We start from the raw sequence: 24,115 nt of genomic DNA, 5'->3' as shown, positions 1-24,115 counted from the left end.
GTCGTTCACCAGGCTTTACCCCAACACGTCCACCAGCTTACCTGCTGCCTGCAGGGCTCCGTCCTCCGTGGTGTGGAACCACTGCCATCACCACTGCAAAAATCAACTTCCTGAGTGCTGTACAGGGTTTTCTTCGAGGCAATTTCACCCACATCTAGCTTCACTGCTCACTCATGTTCCCACTGCAAAAAAAAATCCCTAAATTTTATGTAGTATGAATGCTGAAATTTTCCCTTGCTTTTCGTATTTGCCATAGCAAACCGTGCCTTTTTTTTTGTTTGTTTTTTCCTTGCACTAATCAAAAACACATAAATATATTTGAAACCAAGTATTTTCCTTACAAGTGATTGTTATTTCAAGACACTTTCCCTTCCAGCACCAGCCAGCACACCCTGCCAAACCCCGGTGCCAGCTGATTTTTTCTTCCCCATGACAGTCCCCGGGGCTGCGTGGGACCCACCGCTGCCCACGGGGGTTTGCTCCCTGCCTGGCTCAGCACACCTGCTTCCACCCCTGCCCAGCACGGCCCTGGAGATGCTGTGAGCGAGCGGGGAGAACAGCTTGTCTTCACAGAAAAATGTATTTTCTCCCACAGCCTTCCCCTGAGGCTTCAGAGAGGCAGGAACAGAGAAAGCCAGAAAACTCCCATACAACAGCAGATTAACATCCATCTATTCAGAATGGAGGAAAAATGAGTATATTGAAGGGTCAGTGCCTGTTGGTGGCAACCTCATTACAGTCTAGGTCTCAGAGTGGTACTAGAGAAAAATAGAGTGTGGTTATTACATTAATGTGTTGTGAACATATTTATTAATAAATATTTAATAACTGTTATGAGAAACAAGCTATAAAGCCATAGCTATACTGTTAATGGAAAGAGGCCACAGCCTCTCCTTCGAGCGTGCTGGCAGGCGATACAGCCTGAAGTACTGGACTGTGCTCTCCCAAACCAGGCAGCTCTCACCCACGCTGCATTTATTGGCACCCTGAGCCCGTGCCCCCTCCTGGACCACTGCGTTATTTGGGACCAAACCCCGTGGGACGGCACAAGGGAGCACGCTGCCTGGTACGAGCCCAAGCTGTGCCAGGGAGGGTGCTGGAATCAGAGCAGGTTTTCAGTGCTGGAGCAAACAATTTCACCGTGTTCCCCCGGTGCTTTCCCCATGTTCATCTTGACGGCACACACACGGCTCACACAGCAAACGGACGGGCTGGCTGTGCTGAACCTGGGAGGCTAATACTGGAGTGGGTCCAGACAACTTTTGCCCCTAGGGATTCAAAGAGCTCATGTTAGAAGAGCGAACATCTGCAAAACATCAGACATCCTAAAACGCTTACCTCAGGTTAGCTCTTCTTTAGCAATTCTATAAAACAACTTGTCCTAAAAATAACCTGACAAGGAGAGGTCAAATGCAGTACAGCCATTACGTGCCCCAAGATCAATACTACTAAAGTATAGCACAATTCAAAACACGTCTCCAGAATCTTACTCTCTTTACCCATCATCAGGCTAACATAACATTGATGGTTCTGTCCGTGGGGAAGACAAAGAATAAAACACAGTAAGCAGTTGTGTGTTATGGAATAGAAAATTAAAAAGGCTGGTATAAATAAACCCATTTTCTTTGAGCTAAAAGATACAGAACATTTTCTTAATAAAACCACATATCCCTTTCAGCCCCTGTAATTAAAATTTGAATTCAGTTTAATAGAGACATGTGAACGTGTGCCTGGTTGTGTGAGCTGGGTCCTGCATTTATCGCATCCGTGGGCAGAAGCCCTGTGACTGTCGCCAGCTTACCAACCTAAGTGTGGATTTGGGATCTGATGAGATCCCTCATGCTCCTCACCCTGTGTCCATTTCTCTGTGCTTTGAAAATTAAAAGTGTGTTCTTTTTTTCTTTTTCTTGCATTAAACTGTTCAGATTCCAGGGACATTTCTCTTTCTCCAAGCACACGCACCAGTAGATGAATATATTACAGGAATTAGGATAAACACAACTGACATCAATAAAAACTCACAGAAGCATAAACTATTACTTTCTGTAAAAAGTGTAATCCTGGGAAGGACCATTTCTAATGCTGCCATCCTCTAGGGTCTTCAATTAGGGCTGTTTGTTTCTCTCCTCTTCAGGCACTAATAAATCTCCAAAAGAACAAATAAAACAGACATTCTATTATACTGCGAATACATAACTCTTACATAAAATGCCTGTTTATCCACTGGCCGACGCACAGTTTCTCAGCCCCTCCATAAACCAATTTGTTGCCATGCCCCATCCGCGCAGCGAGGTGCCTCTCCTGTTTTCCTATCTCCATGGTTACAAATATGCTCTGGAAAAGACGGAGGGAAAAGGGAGACGTAAAAAAATGGGCAACAAAGCAATCAAAATAAGAAGCCCCTTCCAATGCTGGAATGGCCACAGATGCTTTGCCTTGTCCCGCATCCCCACGGGGCTTGTGCCCAGGAACGTTCTCGTCTCGGATCAGCAGGAGGAAGGTAGAAGCATCACGCTCTAGGATCATTTCTTCCCATTACTCTTCCCTGGTTTAATCAAGTACTTCTACTGCTCTTAGCACCACAGTATCAAGACATCATATTGGATTAAGAAATTAAATCATTGCTGCTAATGAGGCCTGCATCCACAGCCCTCAGATTTCCATGCCCGTTGGGTAAACAGCACAAATTTGGCAGCAGAATTCATTACAGGCACCACATGCGGATGAAAATACATCACTGATCCTAATGCATAATAATACTGAAGTGGTAAAAACATTTCCATAAAACATGAGAACAAATTCTGCCCATCCAAAAAAATAAAATTAAAGACGTGTTACCATAAAGCTGAACAAATCCTAGGTGAGGCTGCATAAACAGAGCTCCCCAGCAAAGCACGGCGGTGGAAACCCAAGACTTGGTGTAGACCACACTAAAAGAGATGCCATTGTGTGACTTGGGGCTGGGGGGGTTGCTCATGCCTGCAGGCAGCAGCCTCCACCCCTGCCGGCACTGTCACATCCCGGTTGCCCAGGCCCTGCTCTGCACTGGCTGCCCCCAGCACCGCGCACCAACACCTCTGTGCCAGCAGTTAGGTTCAGCTGCTAGCGTGGCAACAGAAACTCATGAAGGTTAAAGTTTTGGAAGGCGTTTTTCATGAGCATTTGACTAATGGAAAGCTGAAGGTAAGAGATGATGAGCCAAGAAACCACCCTAGGGCTGGTGGGGCTCGGCTGGGAAGCCCTCTGGGAGCAGAGGGGGATGGACCCAGGAGAAGCCTGAGCTGCCACGAGAGCCTGCATTCAGAGTGGTAGGAGGAAGCACTAAAACTCCCTCTGAGATCAAACCAACAGTTTCTTGGAGGGTATTTCATGGCAGCAGGAGGCGGCTGACCCCAAAATCTCATCTGTCAAGCGCAGAGGCTAGGTAGCAGGCAGCTGCGCTCTGCCTGCCCTGTAAATGCTTTTAAATACCCACCCTGTGATCCAAGCCAAAACCCAAACAGTTTGTACCAAGGAGGCAGAAACCAGAATTCTTCATACTTCCCCACAGAGAGCATTATATTTCTGTATAACAAAAATGGAAGTTAAATTCCAGCTAGCCCTTAGGCTGAACAGTAATTGCCGCTATCACAAAACTTTGTCATTCAGGAAATGTGCTTTAATCTTCCCTGTCTCTTTGAAGACGCTTCCCCACTCCGGCTTGACTGAAGTTAGTCTCTGCATATCCATTCAAGGCTAGGAGAGAAACGATAGTTTGCATTTATTGAACTTGCCACGGGAAGAATCGCATACTCGTTGCCTTCTGACAGCACGGCACCCCTGGCAGGGCAGCAGGCTGGGGGAGGCGTGCTCGGCCCTCGCCTCGCTATGGCCAGTCCCTTCCCGAGGCCTCCCCCACCAGGCAGCACCCCACGGCCCCCAGCTCCCCGGCCAAGAGCAGGCAAACCTCAGCCAAGGCTCCTCGCGCTTGCCCAGACCACCCGCTGCTCCCCGTGGGCACAGATGGGGGGCACAGCCAGCCACAGGGATGTTCCTCCGGGAAAGCAGTCTGCCCGTCGGAGGGGTTCTCTCTTCTTTCTGGTGGTGGAAAGATGGCCATGTACCCACCGGTAATCCTCCATGCTGTCAGAGAAAAGTCCCTCCTATTTGGCTACCATGAAATTGTATTAGCTTAGACTTGATTTAAAAATTGAACTGTGTTGTATCTCATGAATGAAAATGCTCAGGAAGAGCTGGCAGTGTTTATTTCCCCCACCACAACATAGCCTTTTTGCTGTTTCTATCTATTCTTTTACTTGTTGCTATTTATTTTTCTCTTTAAAAAGCCGTAGCTTGAGCAGTTCCTACACTGTGCTTTTCAGAAAGACACTGCAAAAGACAAAACTGCTGTGGTTCAGCCCAGCAGGCAGCTAAACACCACCCAGCCGTTCGCTTACACCCCCTCAGCAGGGTGTGGGAGAGAACTGAGAAGTGCAAGACCTCGTGGGTGGAGATGAGGAGAGTTTAATTAGAAAGGGAGAAAAGGGAGGGGTGGGGGGAACAATAACAATAACAACAAAAAGACTAAACAAAGCAAGTGATGCACAATGCAATTGCTCACCACCTGCTGAATGACGCCCATTCAATCCCCAAGCACCGGCTGCCCCCACCCCAGCCGACCCTCCCAGCTTATTGCTCAGGCCAACATCGTATGGCACGGGATATCCTTGGGCCAGCCTGAGTTAGCCCTGTCCGCCCCCCGGTCCCTGTGCACCCCCGGCTCCTCGCTGGCAGGGCAGCAGGAGGAGCTGAAACATCCTTGCCTCTGTGCGAGCGCTGCTCTGCAACAGCCAACACATCAGGGTGTTATCAGCATTATTCTCATCCTAAATCCAAAACACAACATACGAGCTACTAGGAAGAAATTTAACTCTATTACGGCCAAACCCAGGACATACATTTCTGGTACTGTTACTAAAACTGCTCCATTTGGTGTTGATTCATCAATTACTTTGGGCTTCTGCTGACTGCAGTCCCCAGCTTTGAGCTACAAGTGGTCAGAGCTTTAGGACTGAGCAACCTCAGAGATCCTCTGCTGAAGTTAAACGTTATCATCATCTTATAGGATATAGGGAGCAAGAGCACTGGCAATGTAGATTTTCACCCCTTACCGAGGGGTAATATATTTATATTTATATATATATATATTTTTATATATATATATATATATACACACACACATGAGGACACTTCATAGGCACCCCTCACTTATAAGAAGTGAATCCTATTCAAATTAGATGGCAGTTTGGAAAAATGATAAATTACAAAGTTGATAAGAGCTAGTTTTCACCAGAATGAGTGACAGACACTTTCTGGATCATTTCGCCTTTTTTTTTTTTATTATTATTATTCCTGGTTGGCCTATTTTGTTGATAATCCAAAAGGCTCAGAAACACAGACGCACACAAAAACCCTTTTGCCATTTTCTCAAAAGCATCTGAAAAAGCTGACACCTTCAAGTGATGTAAGCTAGCTTTACTAAATCTAGTGGAACTTCCCTGATTTATACTGGCTAAATACGTCGCTGCTTATGCTTTGGGAATTTCATCAGAAGTTGTAGTTTTCAGAAACTGATTGCAATTCTCAGCGATCTAATCCCCAGCAGGTACTAAGACCCTTCAGATTTCTTTCATAGCACCGAAACCCAGCAAAAGCATTGTCAAAAGCAGAGACCAATTGCTTACAGAAATGCTGGTGTTAGCTAAAATTGATCATAAAATACTTATTGAATTGCAAAAAGATGCCTAGCTAATCCTTTCAAACTTCATAAACATATTTCTTGCTGAAGAGTGAATCTTTATGTCGTCGGCAAATTGGACTACAAACCCGGGAAAGATTTGTAGGCTGCAGATGTGCTCCCTGCGGCCCCGCCAGCACGCGTGGGGAGCGGAGCGCAGCGCTGCGCATGGCGCGTTATGGAGACACAGCCGGGAGGGACCTTGCCCAAGGGCAGGGCCAACCAGCCCGGCACTATTTCCACCAGACTGCCGTCCAATTCACTAAATTTCCCCCCGCTGTCACGGAGGTCCCACAGGCAGATTGCCACCTCCCTTTGCCAGAGGAATGGAGCACTTTGAAAGCCGGCTGCCAGCACAGCGCAGAGCCCCAGGCTGGCCAAGGTGGGCAGGGACCTCAGGGTCCCCCCCAGCCCCAGCAGGACCCCCGAGCAGGGTGCCCAGCCCCACGTCCAGGCGGCTTTGGGACATGCCCAAGGAGCCCCCCCAGGCTCTGGGCAGCCTGTGCCAGGGCTGCGGCACCGCAGGGCTCAGACGTGCTGCTGGGGCTGGGGGGGACCTCCTGTGCTCCGCTCGGTGCCCGCTGCCTCTGGGCCTGGCGCTGGGCTCCGCTGGAAGGAGCCTGGCTGAGCAGTGCCCCAAAATAAATATATAATCGAAATCATTATTAAATATTAACACTAAAAAAATAAAGTTTTCTCGTTAGTTCCAATTAACATTGTTACAGCATCTCTGTTTGCAACTGTTCTGAATTTGTGTGTTTCCAAAACATAATTATTTTACAATGCTGTAATGAAAATCACTCATTTCTGTAAAGATTGCCATGTTTGTGATTAGTGTGCTCTGAAGCTATCTTCCACGGAAAACAAAGTTTCTTGCTGCAAGTGTAATTAATTCTCAAACTTCACTAAATCCTACTAGATTTGAAGCACACCAGTAGCATATTCATATCTTTAGAATAAATGTTTTCTGGAGTAGTACACAAGAGCAGAATCCATTTCAGAATCCAAGATCCTCCATGAAGCAGAAGGAGTCCGACTTAAAGCAATCTGAATTTTGGAAAAATGGAGTAAGAAGTTGACAGGGATTTTGCAGCAGAGGGAAGAAGAGCAAACACACTCATTTTCTTTGTTATTAAGAGATTTTTCTTGTTTTCCTAAACATGAGCATTAAACTTTTCTAAAGATAGAGTACCTGCATAAACAGGAAGAGAGAATTTCATAATAGAATTACTTACTTAACGATTTGTGCAGGAAGCTTGCCTGGAGGCAGATCTCATCCTATCTGTCTCTAAAACTGCTACCCAAAATAAAGGGCTCTGATCTCCTGCACATGGTCACTTCCTTGGACAACTTCTTATCTTTTTGCTCTGATCTCTCATCAGTGAGAGATTTTCAAAGATCCCCTTCTCCAGAATGAAGAGAACAGCCCCTTCCCTCTGTTATTAATCCCGGGAATTTGAGAACAGAAGTCCAAGCGGGTTCTTGGCTTTCTACACTCTTGCACCACTAGAAAGTTTACGTGTTGGCTTCCATTGAAACAGTACAATTGCAGCAGGATAAAAAAAGAAAACAACAACAACAAACCGAGGCAGCTACATAAGGAAAGAAATAATAATAATCAAGAGTCTTGTGTCTTCTTTTTCACACTCATAGAGAGCTGAAAACCAGAGAGCCTCTGCTGAATGTTTGTTGACGGCTGGGCTCTCCTTGGTGGAGAGCACTGGGGGATGCTCACTGGTCCCAGGTCTGATGGGCTGCTCTGTGCCAGCTGAGCAGGAACTACAACAGCTTCAAGGCTGCTCTAATTCATTTGCTACCCGGGGATCCTTTGGGGAATACGTTAGCTCCGGAAGCTCAGCGAGGCAGGTGTGTATCGCACTCCGCTCAGCCCAAGTACCTTGTTATTGTTTGCATTACGGTTGCTCCAGGGAACCCCAGGGCCAGGCTGTGCTTAGCACTGCAGAAACACCAAAACCAAAACCCTGCCCCAGCCAGGCATAAGAAAATGGTCCAGGACCCACTGCTGGGGGGTGTGGGGCCACGGGTGTGCAGAAGAGGCGTCCCTAGCCTGAAAGTCCTCTTCTGCAGGGGAAATCTCCACTGAGCACTCATGGGCACAGTAGCAGCTCTGGGAAAAAAAGAAAGCAAGCAAATTTTTTTTTTCTTACTTGGGAAATGTTATAAATCATAATTATGCGATCTTTACTTGAATGAAGAAGCTTCATCAAAGGAAGCCTGCCTTCCCTCAGGTTAGAGGCCAGGATTAAAAGCGCCCCTGCACACACTGGCAGACGATTCCACCTGAATACTTTCAGTCTCTCATTCAGCATTGCAAACTGGATTTCAGGCACCAGAAGGGGAGTACTATCTCCTTTGAATACAAAAATCTAGTGAGATTCCTTTTTAATCTATACTTTTCTCTAGGCCTTTTGAAGCTTAACTTTAGGCCAAGTCCAAGTGAGTGCTGTATTTCTGCTTCCTCCAGCATCTTTACTCTGGGGTTCACTGTTTCTTTGTTTACCTGGGAAGGAGGATGAAAAACAGAGTGAATAAAAATCACTCTCCAAATCAAAGCTTGGCCTGCCAGCAGTTTGCCAAGAAATTATTTAACTTATTAAAGGTGTGAAAGTCGCTGCATCCATTGCACACCTACATTTTCATTTAAGCAGATTAACTGCAGTCCTGAGAGAGGAACAGCCACTGCTCAGGAGGAGCAGGGTTCTCTGGGATCATCCTCTTGCAGTAAGTATTTCAAAAAGCAAACTGACAGAGACTAAAGTCTGAAATATGGTCTTAAAAACTGCTCCACCTGTGAAAAAACAACTTTCTCCATTGTATGACAGTTTTAAAGATGCACCTGTTCCAGTACAAAAAAAATAATACGGATATCTGACATATCAGGTCACCGTCTATTTCATCACACAGTTTAGTTTTTATGCTGCATAGTTCAACTTCTGACTCATCCAGAAATCAAAAACCCTGTGACAGACAGCAGGTGATGGAAGATGTGTGCTGTGCTGACCCACAATGTACCATCGCCTTCTCTGATGTGCTCCGCTTTGTTCAGACGTTGCCCTTTCCCAGGGACTTTCTTATTTATATCGGTATAAACACACATTCATTTATTTACATTTTGTGCGTGTAACAACATTACTGTAATATTAATCCATTCTTTTACTGAAATTTATGTTCTGCAATGGCTTTTCACTAGCTTTGGATTACAAAATTCCCATTTAAACTGTAAACTGTATTTACTTAATTTTATTTTATTTATTATTTTTTTTTTACAATTTTAACTTCACAATTCCCATTTAGCTCAAAACAAGGGTTTTGATTTTAGTATATAGTTGAGTTTGCCAGCAATGGCAACACCGCTACCTAAGCAAGCAACCCCATTGGCAATAAAGTTTGACTCGAGTTTGACTTACTTCTCTATTAAACAGCCTTTCCTCCCCTCCGAGGCCAAGTTTTCTGTCACACGGACTCCTGGCCTCATTGAAGAAACACCTCTCGTCGGGCAGATGCAGTTCACTCGGACAACAGCCCACATCCAGCTTCCTGCTGGGGTGTCCAGTCGGAGGTTTGGGGTCGTCCTGAGCAGCCGAGGGTCGGGAATCACTTCATTCCTGCAAGGAGAGCAGGGCAAGGAACCATCAGAACGTGTTCCTCGAACAGCAGCATCCACCCGCGCCCCACCACTGCATCTCAATAGAAATTTAAGGGGAAACAGCGTGAGTAATTCATGCCTGAGAAATCTCTAAAAACAAGGGGGAGCTTAGCTAAGAAGTCCTGCCTGTAAAAGGTGCAATTTCCTGCATTTGGCTAGAATGGGCTCCCAGCAAGCCTCAAGAAGATTAAGCTTCCCTATCTTGTGGATATTTTAATGTAGAGTTACAGTATAAGAATCGGTCTTTCTCTAAAAAAAGCACCCCGCGCTGATGATTGAGAAATATTAAGAGGCTTAAATAACTGTTGTCCTCCTGCTGCATTGTGGTATCTCTGCAGCACACAGTGAAAACCACAGGAGGCACCACTGCCTGCTCAAAATGTTAAAGAAAATAATATTACTGTGCAAAGGAACCACTACCATGAACAAGCTAACAATTAACAATTTAATACATTTGTTGAAAGCTATATTTTCCATATTTTCAGCAAGTTCTCTTGCCCTTTGGGATATATTATGTAGCTCAAACAACAAGCTACCGTCCCCTCCAGTAATAAAACGTTAATAGACTGAAACTTTTCAATTGCATTACTATGAATATGGCGCAATTTAATTTTATAAGGTACTATCAATAATACATTAAAAATTATTGCAAAACACAACGTGATGACTGTAATTCCCAGAAGCATATCTGGAGACACAGCAGGTGAGGTGCAGCACCAAGCAGGTGCCAAACCCAATTATTTACTCGTGGCAAACTCCACATGCCCGGAGCCGGGCAGACAGTGCCTGTGCAAACACCTTGCTCCCGCAGCCACCTCCCTTTAGTCACGTTAATTAAATTGTAGTCCTAAAAGACTGTTTCTGCCTAACAAACTACATAAGCCTCTGGTTTGAAAGGTTAATTAACTGAGCAGGAAGTAGGTTGTAAAAAAATGTTACTTTCAGCCAACTCTCTCTGCCGTTAAGGCAGATGCTGGTGCTGGACGAAGATGTATTTTTCTATTATCCACACAGGCTCTGATCTCTGGCCTTACGACATAATGGGAACACATTGCAGACTTGTCAGTGGGGACAGTCACAAGCAGAAAGTATAAAGAGTGTTTTAAAGACATTTTCACCTCTGGAGGGATCTGATCCTTGATGACAGGAGTGGGACAGCAGAGACCTGTAGTCAGCAGTGCTCTGAAAAGCATCCTGCATAAACACGGTACTAACTTTTTACGTGCTCGTCATTCCTGGGGCTGAAATTAGCCTTTTTCATTTGATCAGATGTGATGTACCAGATTGCACCAGGTGTGCAGCCTTGGCCACAGCCCTCTGCAGTGGCTCCATGCCCTTACCCTACCCCCTTCTGGCGCCCATACAGGTCTCACAGTGAGGGGACATTGGGAAGGAGAAAAAGAAGTTAACCAGCATGGGATTTCATTGCAAGATAGATCTCTGTTGGATCACATAAATGTAGAATTTTTGTCTCTCATTTGTGCTTTCATGTCCACGGAATAGCAAGGTAACCACTAACTATTGAATAACTTTCAGTGTGATTAACTTTTAACCAAAACGTTAACTAGCTGGGTATTTATCTAGTATATGCATACATATTTAGCATAGAATATTTATTTTAGCGTCTGTAAGAACTAAAATCCAAGTGGCAGCACAAACCTGCTCTGTCATTCAAATACAACTTCTTTCTTTTTTAATTTATTTAAAGTGATGATAATGCACATCATAAGATTAATACAACATAAGGGGAGAGATGTGCTTTATCACTAGAAAGCAGAGCTCAGATAATCACTGAGCCCAAATTACAGTGCAGACTTTCCAGAGCAATCAGAAGACATTTCTGTGGAGACAAGGCCAACGCATCACGTGGTTGTGTATAGCAGCATAAAAATACTTTCAGCACTGTACTTGCCAAATCAGCATTTTTCTCTAGCATAAGCTTGCCCAAGTGCATTATTTACAGAAACAGCAGACAACTCAGCTTCGAGAGGAGCCCTGGGACAGGTCCTCAGGCAACATAAGCAGATTCCCTGGACTGAAAGTGGTGGTTTACTCTGCTCACACTGAAGATATGGCCCGAAAAGGAAATGTCAAAAGCTTTAATTCAAAAAAAAAGAAAAGGAAAAAAAAAGATGAAAAAGATGCTCATACCTGCAGGTCTTTTCAAGCCCACGTGTCCCACAGGCATTAACGCCGTCTCATGTAGAGGCTACCATGGTGGTTAAGTACCCGATAGTTGGCACAGCGGGAAATGACAGCAGGGGACAAACAAAACCTAAAAGATATCAAACATTATTTCTGAACTTGAAATATGATGCAAGTATATACATGTCATGCTTATTTTCATCTACGAAAGCTACATCTTTCTACATCACCTACATTTTATTGAGGAAAATACATTCAAATTAAAATAATGCCTGTGAAAGTGACAAATCAAAGGTCTTAGACCTTGATGTTTCAGCTCTGTCCGCTCCCTTTCACGCTGGTTTGTATTGGAAGTGTCTGGTCTGAAATATTCTGTGGGAAGTGGATCCAAAAATAAAAGCTCTCCTCATAAGCTTGTTCTTCAAATCACTCTCACGTGAAGACCAGGCTTGGCAGATTTGTGGCTGATGTGCTGGGTTGTGACATCTGAAGTCAGATTGTAACGTGACATGAGAGATCCAACCTGACAGGGTGCATCAGCTTGAGAGGCAGCAACTGAAGTTTTAAAAATATGTTTTTCTCTTTGCTCTGCAGTTTTCAGAAAATCTCTACTTACAAAAATTGCCTATCAAGTACTCACTGCTTCGGCTCTTGGCTGACTTTATCTGGTGGGCTTGTTCACAGAGCCCTGGACCATTCTTCTTAAGAAACATGGTGCGTTTTTTTGACATATCACAGTCTATGTTCCTGTTTCAAAACCCAGACCATCACCTCCATTTCCCTGAGGAAAATACTTTCATATTAAAATAATACTGGCAAAGGTGACCAATCAAGGGTCTTGGAGCAGGATGTTTCAGATCTGTTGTACCCCTTTCACACTGTTTTCTATTACTTTGCATGGTAGATTTTATTTGCAGATGGCCTTTCCATCCCTGGACCTTTGGCTGGGCTCCTTCCCACAATGATGCCGTGTACCCATGTCTCATGGAAGCGAATCAAATTATATTTTTCATCTGTGGTGCAAGAACCTTCACACAAAATGTGAAGCACCTGCTTCAAATTACATCTATTTAGTAACATTCATGTCCAGCCACACTCATCCTATCTGTTTGTGAAGGAGACGCAATTTGCATCCCAAAGTGTCAGAGATGTGAACTAAATCAAAGAGATCTATATTAAGTTGCAGTTAGTTAAACCGTTTTCATTCTACCGGCACAGATTTACCCATCTGTAAATTAGGTGCAATCATCTCAGGAGGAAACTAACTGAGCAGAAAAAGAAAGTGAAACCTATTTACAAGTAATTTATAGCAGCTTGCTTATTCACATCTGAATTTGGGTCAGGAAGCATGGAATCTCCAGATGTCCTTTTCCACCTGCAGAACATCCACCCCTAGCTCTTCGTGGTGGCTCTGTTAGTTCTTATTGCTAAGATTGTCTCCATTAATATGGAAATGACCAAAACAAACAAACAAAAAAAAAATTAAAGGCTGTTAGTGAGGATTTCTCTCCACTTTTCATAGTATATTCTAAAATAATAACAAAAGCCCAAGAGCAGCAGCAGCCCTGCTACCCTACACTGAGGCAGAAGGCAACCTGTAGCGAAAAAGCAGCTGAACGGAACGCTGCTGATACTGGTCATGGGTAAAGAAAACAAACAAACAAACAAACAACCACAAAACAAATAAACAAACAAACAACAAAAACACATTCATTCAGTGGTGACCAAATAAGTCAGCTCAACTACCGGTCATAACAAAACTCTAGACCTCATCTCTTATTTAACTTTCCAAAAGAAGTTTTGGTGGGATCCCAGGCTGGGCATGTTTGAATGTGCTCACAGACGTACCAGCTTTTTCCTGGCTGAACCATGTGAAGCCGTTGGACAGTATATTTACTCATCAGTCAACCAACGCTGAAGTCAATTACATTCATGTCCCTATCATCATGGATAGAAAATAGATTTTTTTAAGCATTATGTGGGACAATCTCATCAGATTCAATTTTCCTGCCGATCAAGACCATGAGGATTTTTTCCATACTAACTCACTTGTGTCTTCTCCGGGACAAAAGGAGGAGATAGAAAAATATAAAAAGGAGAACAGCAAAACTGTGGAGGGACTGATCCCACTTGAAAATCATTTTGTGTTTTGAGTGAGGTTTACATCAGCTTGTGAGTTTGGTCCCACATCCTACCCCATCCTGCTCCAAGTTGCTGTGACTGAAAAATGCACCCTCAGAAAGAGCAACTTTAGACTATGAAGCAGGATTTCCAGCAGATATGACCCAAATTACCTGGGCTGCTTTCAGTATGTCACCGATGCTTGGTTCTGGTGGCATCTGCCAGACTTACTTGCCTTACCAGATTCTCCAAGACTCATATTGTAGCTTAAATCTCCACGACAATTTCCAAACCGCAGGATCTGCTATGAGAAGCACCACCGAGTACCAAAAAGCTCATGCACCTGCGTTGCACAGATCTGGGGGCAAAGTCTGTCAGCTCGTGCAAACACCCACAGCTTCCTTGAGGTCTGTCCCTACCTGGAAAGTTCACAGAGACAACAAGGACAGAGCACAGGAAACATACTGCATTAACAACACTTCAGCACTGCTCTGGAAGCATAGACCCACCTTCGTTCCCAAGGGATGAATTCACTCTGGATGAAGCAGACTCAAGTTCGAGGCACAGAGAGCTAATACAGGCAGCAGTCTCAAGCCCTGTCAGCCAAGGCATGTTGTTGTTGTTCTGCTTTACAGTGCAATTGCCAAAATGTAAAAGAAAACATGTTCTCTGGACGAGAAACGCATTTCTCACTCAGACAAGGAAAGACTACTTCATTTTTTAAAAAATAGTTAGAAAATTGGATATTTCTGAAAAAAATATGAGCTCTGTGAATACGATGAATTAGTTGAGTCCCTGAAGGTCTGCACTTTCCCAAGGAAACCTCTATGAATTTTGCCACATGTGCAGTATGAATAATTCCTAAAACAATTACCCGGGAAGCTCAGTGGCATCACACCAAGGCTCTGCCTGTCCTGCGGGGACGTGGTCAGCGCGATCCCCTGGCAGCCCAGCCCGCAGCAACCTCGCCGTCAGTCCCCAGCGTGCCTGGAGCTAAGACTGGCCGTTTGATTGCATTGCATTGCGATTCTGAGATGCTAATAGGAAGTTAAGATGTGCTCAAAATTCACGAGACCTAATGTGCTGTTTGATGCTAAAGACAGTTGGGCTGTGCCTGCGCTTTGTAACCCTCGAAAGCAACCAAAAAATGATTCCTCTGCACACGGCCGGGAGGCAGAAGGGATACAAGCAGCGTTCATCTGGGTGTAGGCAAGGACTTCCCTAATGTCTGCTGAGAAGGCTGCAATTTTCTGAATGAGACTCATAAGAGAAATTAGTTTCATATCAAAGAGATACAGGGTTTTATAGATATTTATTTAAAAAAAAAAAAACACATTACTACATAAACAAAATATTTTAAAGCAGTTAAAAAATACCAAGTGCTATGTGACAAGCATGTGGAGATATTTTTTTCTGACCCTAGAAGCATTCATGCAGCTCTGGTACTAGTGTGCCGTGCTGGTATCATCACTGTAAGAGATGCTGGAGAGGGAACAAAGGTGCAGGCTGCAGAGCCGCGCGGAGCACTTCGCTCCCACCCGGCGCTGCGGGTCCTCTCCGTCCCTCTGCCCTCCCAGCAGGTGACCGGGCATATGGGGCTTCTCTACCAACATCAAGAGGAAACATTGCCTCACCGAGTTCAGATCTCACCAGAAAATAATGCACTTCACATAGGGCCACTCTAGGCTGAATTAGGAGAGCTGGAATCACCTCGTCCTGCTCCGAGGGCTCGGGAAGTGCTCTGCGGCCCCCAGGGACACAGCTGCAGGGAACGTCTCTCCCAGAGCTCCACTCCTGCAGGAGGCCTTAGCTCAAGGGCCAGTTGCTTGGGCTGCCAACATATCAGACACACGAGGAATTTAGGCAGAGCTCTGCTCCGCGCACATTTACATTTGTTTATGCAGCTGAAATGGAGGCATCCTGCGAACCTTTCCACTCCTATTTGCGTGCAGCCCAAGCAGCATGCTTGAGTGGCTCCACAATTAGCTCCGGAGCACGCTGCAAACACAAGCTTTCCCCACTGCTAATATTCCCCTTTTCCCCCCCACCTTCTCCTCCTTCCCCTTCCTCCCAGTTCTCAAAGGCCCCCACACACCAAACTGCACAGGCACCCTTGCCACCTAGGGTAACACAGAACGAAAACCAAATCTGTTTGCCAAAAAAATTAATAACAGAAGCAACCTATACTGACACCTTACAAATTCCTATGAGATTTAGAAGTTTGTATGCTGAATTCAAATATCCTCAGTCCATCAGAATAATTTCGTTGTTTGTTCCTTGCCCTTCACTTGAGCTTTATGGCACGTTTCTAACAGCAGTGAAAATCACTGCAAAGTTTCACGATGTCTTATGGGTGTATGGAGGTGTGCTTCCTTTACTACCAGGAGAGCTGCATACATACATATATATATATATATTATTTATAATATTTGCCAAAACATTTGAGTTAGGTCTAGTTGGTTCCTGGCTGGCCAGGACCTCAACAAGGGATTGACTGTGCCCAGTGGCTGCCAGCAGCCTTTTTAGCCCCATGCCCAAGAAAGAAATACAGGGACAAAACCAATATCCATATAATTGGTTCCTCCGATCAGGCAAAGATCTGAATACATGTCTGAACAATAAATAAATAAATAAATAAATAAAACAAGTTTCACCTTAGACGTGTCACTGGCAAAACAACCACACCAACTTGTTTAAAAGCTGCCTGCTCTGTGCAAGCCTGTGGTGACATCTCTGAGTGCCAGGTACCCAAGGGTAATGGGATAGGGGGATGGAAGTGGCAGCTTGTTGTTTTCACATAAATAGATATTACTTATGAAAAAAATAATAATCTGAATGTCTTCCATCAGTTCCCAGCAAAGAAATAAATAAATAAATAAACTTTGTGTTTTCCTCAGACTGCACGAGAAGCCATCCTGCTCTAAAGTCGGTTCTGCGGCCCACTATTTCAAGCCCCTCACAGTTAGCTCTGTGCAGACTGTTTGCCTTCTCCCACAGATTCAGTGTACTCTTAGGTGAGTAATGTGAACAATAAATAAAATAGTTATTATCAACTGGATGTCATTAGAAGGCTTAGGATTACTTTGTGCCGGTAGACCAATTTATCACAGATCCTCTGGGATAGACATTATTTAAGATTAGCATTAACTCTAATCACAGGGGTTAAAATTATGAGGGCATAACAAACTTCTTAAATCAAAGAAAACGTCGCTATAGGAAATACCCGATTTGTTATAAAATAGCCCAGCTGCCTGAGTCAAGAGCTCACAATATTCCCCTCAAACAGTTCATCCTTCTACACTTCATTATTCTCAGCCTTTTATGCATTCAGGAAAAACAAACAAACAAGCAAACAAACCTCTTCTATTCTGCTACTCTCAGCACATCATTACAGCACACAGCCCATTACGCTGCAGAGTTTCATGTCTGAAACAAAGCTATAGACAGAAATTGCTATTTCCACAACTGGCCCATGCAAGCGTCCTAACTGTTGGAATAAAAAAGCAGGAGGAGGGTCCATTTCTCTGGAGGGTGGAGGAATGATATCTCCGTGGAGGGACCTTTTAACTCTGTGAGAGGAACAGCAACACGGCATGGGGGTGAGACCTGCAATGCCACAGCCACTGGCTCACAGGTACAGAACTGCTATTTGGGAACACTGAAGATGTAATGCATTTTAAAAGCCAAGGCAAGAAAACCCAATTTTCTGAAAAAATGTATTTAAGACAAATGACATTTTACACACCGGAACCTCAGGGTTAAGGATACTAAATATCATTCATGCTGATGTGTTATTATTTTTCCACTTCACTGAAACTCAGCTTACCAGCAGAAGAGACTCCCACGTCGTTTTGACCTCTACCATGACAAAGAATAGCAACTGTCCAGCTAATATTGATGATGGGTCTTCTGAGCAGAAAATGCTGGAGTTACACTGCAGGTGGGAGCTGGGGATACCTGACATTCTTCACAACAACAGATAGAAATGAAACTCTAAGTTCATTTAATTGCTGTATTAATTCCTATACTGTATTAATTGAATCTACATTAAATTTAACTGAACAAAATTTATGTAAGTGTGACCGAGGTGTGAGCCACTGTGTGTGCGCCCTGGGTGTGAGCTGCTGCGGCCGTACTCTTCCTCCCCAAAATCTGTGGGAGCAATCAGCAAGGCTGAGCGCACCTCCAGCGCTGCTCCACGAGTGCTGGCAATTAAAAGCCTTGGTGCGGTGTGTAAAACAGAGCATTTCATTCTTTTATCTCGTTCTAAGTTGTTCAAACTGTTAACTGTTGTTAAGATTCAGCTCATTCACGTAATGTGTGCCGCCTGTGGAAATTAGCCATACAGTAATCTGGACGTCTCCTTAGAAGAGTTGTGAACTCATAACTGTCCTAACAAGTGCCAAGAGTGATTTGCTGAGGTAAGCCAGCAACATGGACGTCGGTAGCAGTCAGGGAGAGGAAACAGAGGCAAAAAGTGCAAAAGAAAACCTAGGTAATCCAGTTATAGGAGCACATTTTCCCTGCTAAAAATAAATTACAGATTTTTCATTTCTTGCATTATTTGACGAAGTATGAGGGCTTCCATAAGGCGCAGCTGTAAGCACACACATTTACAAAGGTTTCCCCAGTAACAACTGTTGACAAATGTTTAGTTTATAGCAGTGTCATCTTAAACAGTGTCGGGGAAATGATTTTAAACAACTTGAATGTAGCAGTAATTAAGGATTTATTATATAATTTTATGGTAAATAATAAGGTTAGACAAGTTTAGAGTTTATAGTAAACAACGTCAGATTTTTAACAGCACAGTAACAATCAGTATCTGAGTATTAGTCAATTAACACAACGATCTGCAGGAATTTGCTACAATACAAACAGCGACTTAGTTCCAGATATGAGAATGGCAAGGTTCACCCCAGACTTACTGCAGGGTCCTGGGGGAGCTCTAACCCCAAGCATGCACTTCCCAAATCCCCCCTTAAGGTGAATTACTCACCCTTCTGCCTCATCAGCATTTGTCTGTGGACAAGCTCTTCCTCCAGGAGCCAGCCCTGAGAGGCTGGGGGAGACGGGGGGCGCGGGCAGCTCAGGAAGTTCGTGCTTGGGGTTGCTATTCGTGGGAGTGCAATGCCAGCGTCTCTTGGTCAGTAATCTTCTGGGATTCAGGTCTTTTTTAACTTTGTTTATAGTTCAGGTTGTGCAGTCCCCCTCCCCTTAGCACTGAATTGTGCCTTTGGTAATTAGCCGTGCCACAGGGACCCTGAATAGGGTCACGGTAGAGGCCTGGATGTCCCATGACCACATCACATAAATGACAGGGGAGTGGGGCAGCGTCGGGCTTCGCTGCACTCTGTAAATAGCAGAGGAGTGATGCCATGATGGCTTCTCTGTTAACAACAGCAAGGTGATGAGGCCGTGCCATTTAATTAGATAAAGTGATTGACTCGTAGTCAAGCTCAGATTCCTTATTATGTTGTTCATGGACTCTGACACGGTTCATCAGTTTCCCACGCAAGATTTCATGGCGCTGAGTGCCTGGTGCTCTGCAGCCGCCCTGTTCAAGGGCCGGCCATGTGGAGGCCCAGCGCGGCCCAGCAGCCCGAGCCAGACTCACAGCAAGGGCAGGAGCCAACCCAGCCCGCTGCAGGGCCCGTCCTCGTGCAGCCTGCCGGCAGAGCCTGCCAGGTCTTCCAGCGCCTGCCTTCGGACACAGCAGAGCCCCCCTGCAGCAGACAGCAGAAATCCTTCATCCCACCATGCCAGAGCCTGACCTCACAGGCACGCTAGTGGGACAACACTGATAAATTCAGCCCAGGAAACTGAAGATATGTATTATGCATTCGTAACTAGGAGAATGTTATGTATGATCCTGACCTTTTAAGATCAACTGCATGTTACTAAGAGAGAAGCAGTGGCTCCTGCAGGTCCGTAAATATTGCTGCACGCAGAGCTGCCCACAGCTCCGTGCACGTGGGGCTGGCATCGCCCTGCCTCAGCACCCGCAGCATGGCTCAGCACAAAGCTCGCCTTCAGGAGCCACCTTTCCATTTATTAGATGTAGCACCCCTTTTAAATCTTTCCCTGTTCCGCTGTAGGAAAATAATAGAAGATTGAAAGTGTCCTCTCTGAGTTACTTGAGTAGTTATTTATTTATTGCTCCCCACCTCCTTGGAAAAGCCAATCTCCGCCCCGCCGAGCGGCTCAGCCCAGCGCACGCAGCGATGCAGCAGGCTGCAGCCCAGGAGCCTCAGGAGCCAGTTAGGGCTCAATGGCATCGTTCAGCAAGAGCTGACCTTCTCTGTTCCCAATATCTCTTTCCTGCTGGTATCTTTTTATTATTATTATTTCTGGAAACCAGGAGCATTTTTAAATCATGACTCACTGAATGCCAAGCAACATTTTTTGGGGAGCTTCTCAGGCAAGGTTTAAATGAACAAGGAGAAATCTAACACAGCAGGGCCTGAAGAGAACTATATTTTCAATAAATGTGCCAGAAATCACACCGCATCCCATTTTGATACATGGGTTCCCTAGAATGACAAAATTTGTGCTTTCAAGAGTGCCAAGTCTCCAGCACTTTCATTCCAGTTGTGCCATGGGAGATGAACCCCCAGGAGGCAGGTTCAGGTGACTCAGCGTGGTTTTGGGGAGCTAACTCTAGCCACACACATCTGCATAGCTGAAGGCGTGACTCATTTTTGGCAGAAACACCAGAAGTTTGTTACAAAAAACAAACCTGCCACTTTAGCTAATTAGCTTCTGTTAGTGAAAGCTCATTCCCAGCAGGATGGTGTTCACAGCAAATTCCTCCTGACTCACAGCAACGTGTGTAAGAGCAGACAGTTCAATCACACAAGCAGAAACCTGATGTGTGCAACTGCAATCTCTTCAGACATCAGCCTTCAGCAGTTACTGAGACAGCCTTGGAAGCGGAGCTGGGAGAAGATGGATTGTGTTACAGGACGTGAGAGAGCTGCCACCCACCAACGCAAAATGAGTTTTTTACAGCAAAGATGGAGGCACCCAATGAATCCATAACTGAACCTCATCGCAGCGCTGTTAACGTGGGAGGCATCAGAGCTTGCCATCAGCTACACGTTGCTACCTGAGCCCTCTTCCTTTCCAGTTTACGGGCACAGTGCAGTTCCCCCCCGTTGTGACGCCGTGCAGGACCCAGCCAAAGCCGCGGGGCCGGGGCTGCAGCACCAGCGGGCAGGGGGCAGCTGTTGGCAGCTGTGTGAGGCTGGCAGCAAGGGACAGAAAAAAGAGAAAAAACAAGAGTACCTTGGAGACTATCTGAGCAGCAAGGGCAAGGATGAGCCACTCCTTCACAAGCTGTACTCATTGGCCATACATTTCCAAACACACACAGTAGCTCCTTTTGCACCAAGAGGGCAAAAGGTTCTGTGAACAAGCAGGGCTTTTTCAAAGAAACACCAGGTTTTAACACCACTTCCTCCTAAGAGAAATCACTTTAAAAGGATTTAATTTGTGCTACCCAGCAGGCAAAAGTTGCCCAGAGTTGCAGTTCACAACAGGATAAAGGACAAGGCTGGTGTAAATGTACATGCAGAGCACAGGCTCTTGCTAAATAAACTCATTACATCCAACTTTGTGCCACCTCTACATGGCAAATGTGTAATATCTAGTTGTTCCTAACATGGTGCATTGTAACAGAAGAAAAGCCCCTCAAGCCTGGGCCGTAAGAGGCAAGGGCAAACCGCAGCCATTGATGGTGCTGCTGCCTTGGGGCCAGCCCTTCCCTGTGCACTTGGGGGCTGCATCCCCTGCGTGCCCCAGGGGTTCTACGAATCTTGAGTCCCTGGGGCTCAAAGGTTGCTCCCACCTTTGGGGTTCCACCCTGTGGCCAACCCCACCCAGCTGCCCACAGTTTAAACAGGGAGAATAAATCCTGACCATTTATTTTTAGGGACTTTTAAGCCAGTATTTTTCATTGTCTTGCCTGATCTCCTCCTTTATAAAGTAGAATAAAATAAAATCTCTAAGGGTTTTCTTGGAGCTCCTGTTTCAATAGTGCAGCTACTGCTGGGAATAATTCTGTCACTGTTTTTTCAGGCTTTTGTTGGTCGATATGACACACTACTGCCTAGGGATTTGAGGTGGGGGATTTTCTTCCCCATCTCGAGAGGGCGTGAGGTGTCTGTTCTGAGGACAATCCTCATAAATGTTGGTAGGCATTTCCAAAAGCGAAGGTTCTGATTTTTTTTTCCCCCCCAGCACAATTACTCTTATTTTGCCCTGAAGTACCCTGCAAATGTCTCCTACTACCAAGTAGGGCAGACTAGAGATGTGGAGCCAAGACTTGGTCCAGGAGGGTATTTCTGACCTAACAGGAGGAATTTAGTACCTCTTCTTTTCAAATAAGAAAGATGGTGGCACAATTCCTGTTTTGTTTTGCTTCCCATTCGCTGTTCTTTAGAGAGTCTCCATCCTGCAAGGACTTCAGCACATATTTATCTCTGCCAATATCCTCAGAGACTGCAGTAGTACAAAAAAGCTGCTTGTTTATTGGAGCAGGGGAGGCACGCACAGAGGTTAGGAGGCAAATAATCTACATATATATAAACTTTCCGAAATTAATTTCTTCTCTCTGAGATTTACACTGCCATCCTTAGATAGGGAATAACATTACATTATGCAAGTAGTCCAATAAAGTCATTAATTCATCCTAAAGCCTGCTCTGCCACCCCCTTTCCAACTGTAAACTTGGGGAAAAAGAGCAAAACAAAACAAATCAAAACAAAAAAGAGCAAAACAAAACAAATCAAAACAAACGACAACAAGACCAAACCACACACACAATTCCTACGGTATTTCGAGCTCATAACAAAGTCAGGGTGCACGCACACAAGAAAGCTTCCACTGACTTAGAGGAGTTTGAAGATGCCCCAGGACTGCCCCTCATCCTTCTCGCACGTCCACCTCCTGTGCCAACATGGGCATCAAACCACAGCCTACGACAGACTGCCAAATTTCTGAGTTTGTCACAGTGAATAATCTGGACACTGGTTTAAACTCCCTATTTTAAGGAACGAGATTTTGCTTGACTTTACCAGTGGTTCAAAGACTGCTCTGCATTGCTGCTCAACGCGGCTAAAACAGGGTAGGCTTCTTACACGCGTGGGCTCTTCCTTTTAACTCCATATCCAGCTTTCACAGCTTCAGTGGTTATTTATGAATCCCAACATTATTAATCAATCTTTTTTCCTTACTGAAAAATACAATCAGCGACATCATCAGCAAATTTGGCAACTCCTGAGCCTGAGACCATTGTCTGCCATCTGAGCAGCACTAAGTTTGATCTATGACCTGTCTGCCTTCCCGCTAATTCTCTCTGTCTGCTAAACTGTTTCTCTCATGAAAAGCCTTTCATCTCATTTATAAGCAAAATATGGTATTCTTTTCATCATGGTAAAACAATTTGTGGCAGAGTGCTGCACGCACATGCAGTGTATTATAGTTGAGCTACCCAGTGCCAGCGTGGGCATCCTACAAACTTGGTGTGCAGGGCAAACAAGGAAAATAGACATTGATGCTCTGGGTCAGGATTGGTTTATCTTTTCCTTTTGCATCTTTATTTTTATTTTCTGAAGTAGAGAAACTGTCTTTTTCCTAAAAAACTTTCATAACCACTTTTCTCCACCTCTGGGTAGCAATATAAAGGCTTCAAAATGTTATAATTTTCTAACATACACTATTGAAAGGCTTTGATATTAAAATAAACAGCTGTAAATTATTTTTTATTATTATTATTTTAAGAATAGACACCCTCGCTGTGTATTGGCAAATTGAGAACAGAATTCATTGGATGTTCCTCAAGGAGCAGCTTTGTGCTGCTCACCACTTGGTCACCATTCAAGTCCTAAGCAGTAAAATAAAGTTCATCCAATTTAATCTCTTGAAGCCTTGTGAAGAAAACAGAGAGCGAACTTGTCACACTGTGCAGTTTTGCCATGATGCTATTAGTTTGTGCTGTCCCCACAAATCGGTCATAATACTTAGCACTTAAAAAATAGGTTATGAACACTCACTGATTAATCCTCCCAAAGGCCTCAGGAGATACCTAAAGAGATATTAGCTTCTCTATCTAAAGAGAGCGAAATTGAGATAGCAGGGATTAAACAATAAACTGACCCAGTGGCAAAACTGATGTCCTGCTGCATTTCCTAATCCTTTATCATCTGTGCTCTGGCTAAGATTTAAGTTGCTGACAATACCTGAAGCCCTGCTTTAAAGGCAGCGATAGCTCTCACTGCACCAGGCTGCACACTGGCTCGGGAGGTGGGCCCCATGGCAGCCTCTTGCCCTGCGCCCCCACTTCGTGTTCTCCCCACGGAAAGCCAGTGCTGCCTTCCCAACACCCAGCCAGCCCCGAGTTCAGC

The 24,115-nt window shown here is 44.9% G+C and overlaps 1 long non-coding RNA gene across 1 annotated transcript in view; it reads right to left on the bottom strand.

Moving 5' to 3' along the window:
* Positions 1-18,937, bottom strand: part of LOC308197355 — a 71,238-nt gene extending 52,301 nt beyond the window's left edge. Inside the window, exon 1 of the long non-coding RNA XR_013952855.1 lies at positions 18,709-18,937. This is a non-coding gene — a long non-coding RNA (uncharacterized lncRNA). The remainder of the gene's footprint in view (positions 1-18,708) is intronic.
* Positions 18,938-24,115: the final 5,178 nt, after the last annotated feature.

Source organism: Anser brachyrhynchus (assembly GCF_964034855.1).
Source record: "Anser brachyrhynchus genome assembly, chromosome: 6".
NCBI classification, from domain to species: domain Eukaryota; kingdom Metazoa; phylum Chordata; class Aves; order Anseriformes; family Anatidae; genus Anser; species Anser brachyrhynchus.
This window is presented reverse-complemented; position numbering and strand designations above follow the sequence as displayed.